The sequence below is a fragment of the Alosa alosa genome, chromosome 20 (genome assembly GCF_017589495.1).
Source record: "Alosa alosa isolate M-15738 ecotype Scorff River chromosome 20, AALO_Geno_1.1, whole genome shotgun sequence".
NCBI classification, from domain to species: Eukaryota; Metazoa; Chordata; class Actinopteri; order Clupeiformes; family Clupeidae; genus Alosa; species Alosa alosa.
In genome coordinates this window covers 1323113-1325612 of record NC_063208.1, presented here as the reverse complement: position 1 = coordinate 1325612, position 2500 = coordinate 1323113, and the positions used below count along the sequence as shown (strand labels likewise).

General features: G+C 44.9%; 1 protein-coding gene across 1 annotated transcript in view; it reads right to left on the bottom strand.

Annotated features, from left to right (window-relative positions):
- The window catches only part of pag1 (phosphoprotein membrane anchor with glycosphingolipid microdomains 1), a 72407-nt gene extending 70890 nt beyond the window's left edge, over positions 1 to 1517 (bottom strand). Inside the window, exon 1 of the mRNA XM_048230116.1 lies at positions 1246 to 1517. The gene's annotated coding sequence lies outside the window, so the exon portion shown is untranslated. The remainder of the gene's footprint in view (positions 1 to 1245) is intronic.
- Between the last annotated feature and the right edge of the window lie 983 nt (positions 1518 to 2500).

Below are 2500 nucleotides of genomic sequence, written 5' to 3'. Positions count from 1 at the left end.
GAGAGAGAGGGAGAGAGAGACTTTTTGTGTTTTGAATAATCTTGATTTAAGATGTACGGTGACAAGAGGTGGGGTTGCTGTTATCAAGCAAGAGGTTTTGCCCCCATTGTACATGCAGAGCAGAGAGAGAGAGAGAGAGAAGAGAGAGAGAAAAAGAGGGAGAGAGAGATGGGTCTCCAGACACATGATGTGATAACCCACTGACGATGTTGCACTGAACTGAAAACAGGTACCCAGCTCAATGACAGTTATCCATTATACCCAGTTCATCGGTATTTTAAAATAGTCTCTATCTCAGCTCAATGACGAGTTTATCGGTATTTTAAAATAGTCTTGTCCCTATCTCAGATAGGCGACAGCGGCCTTTTCTACCAGTTTGGCTGTAACCAGAAGGAAACGTCTCGGGTTAGGACACAATGGAGACTGTCGACAGAGTCGCGCGATAGCGCTGAGATGGATAACTTGAAGCGCTGTCTTCCAGTTTCTGTTCCGCTCCTCGACGAAGGCTACTTGTTACACAATTATTACTGTGTGTGTATAAATCATCACTTGTGTGTGTATAAATCATCACTTGAGCTTTCACAATTGTCTACAAGCTCGTTGATGCTCTTAACCACCTCGTGTAATCTCTGCAAAATCACGCGAAAGCAACAGACGTATAACAGTCAGACTACCGTTATGTTTTCCGAAATGGTATTCTTTTCCAATTAGGTTTACCTAATGTCCTGTGTAATAGCTCTGCCTCAGATGCCTGATAAGGACAGAGCATAGTCATTTCTGTTGTTATTCTTGTGTGAGGAAGAATGACAACAGGGTTTTGGGGGAAATCTGAGGTGGAAAGATGCAGTCGTAGACTGCAGACCGCCGAGGGTTCCAACAAGTACACCATCTCCTGGCGAGGAGCCAGACACGAGCTACAAATCAGACATCAATCAGTGAAGCAACAGTCTGGCTGTGGAACTGATGTGTAGTCACGAGAGCCTTCGCCACATCTCCCTCCTTCCCTCGCGCAACAGAGCCCCAAATGTGGTCGGCGAATTGTGAGCACCACCGCTATAGCCTACTCGCCGATACCCGCCTTCCTCCACACGCTGCGGCATACGAGCAAACCCGAAATAAATTAAGTTTTTAAGCTGTTTCTATAGAAACCTTCGCCTTCTGCACTTCGTTTTAACTGACTGGCTGTGGCAAAGCTCAACTTTTCTGATATTCAGCTGTCGGAGATATAAAAGAACCCGCACTTACCAGAGGTGACCATCCGTACAGCAGCGGCCGCACTATGCGATTGAATTTCTTCTCATCTGATGCGTCCAGGCTCGTCCTTCACACACCCAGAGCCCATTTACGGAGAAATTGCCAATAACTTGGTTAGGATCCGTATACCTGCTTAGTTATTTACAGAAACGCAGAGAAATACACCGAGCGGCAGCGCAGCACGCAGGCATCATCCACACATAAACACACACACACAGAGTCCAGTGCCAAAGCTGTTTCCCGAGCGGCGAAACCAAGCCCACTCCTCCTCCCCGCGCGGGGCTCGAGACTAGGGTGGAGAGACAGATCGCTGTGATTAGCGAGGAACCTCGTGTCGCTGCGGTGCTTGGGACCTGTAGTTCATAGGCTATGCTACACGGTTCTTTCCCCTCAGGAGAGCGGAACGACCCCTGCTGCGTGTATGAAACAAGATATTGTATGAGTGACATGCTAAAATATTTATTGTGTGCTGAAACCAAGGATAAAAAGTGATGATGTTTGGTGTCTGGGGGATAGTGGAAATAGCTCAGTGAACTCAGTAACCCCAAGTTCTTTCTCTGAGCGGATTTAGGAAGGTTCAGGGCCCATATATGAGAATGGAGATATAACAGGGTTATGACATAAGCATAGACTCCATCTCCATCCTCCAGTTTCAAAAAGATTATCATCACTCTGAAGCACTGTTGCAGTGGGTACTTTTCAAACATGCAGTGCATCTATGTATGATTTAAAAGGATGTGTGTGTGTGTGAGTGTGTATGTGTGTGTCTGTGTGTGTGCGCACACACATACAGACACACACACACACACACACACACACACACACACACCACCAAATGACTCAAAACAGTACCCTGATAACTGTTTTTAAAATCAAAATGTATATTTCAGTGTTACCAGACACTTTTCAGTGTTTGTATATTAGTAAAAATATCAATATTGTGGCAAAATATCGATAATGTTTAACAAAAATAAGTCATCAGTATTTTTTCTCTACCCTGAGGAGTAAGAGAGAGATACCAAGATAGTGATGGAGAGAGTGTGAGAGTGTGTGCTGCATCTAGACAGTGATGGAGAGAGTGTGAGAGTGTGTGCTGCATCTGTGAAATCTGTGGAACGGTCTTCCTTTGTATCAGATTCAAATCCAAGTTGGCCTTTGATGATAAGATGAACTTCAGTGAATCAGACTTCTCAGAATTAGAGTACACTCCTTTTTTCTATGCAGACAAATCAGAATTAGAGTAGAC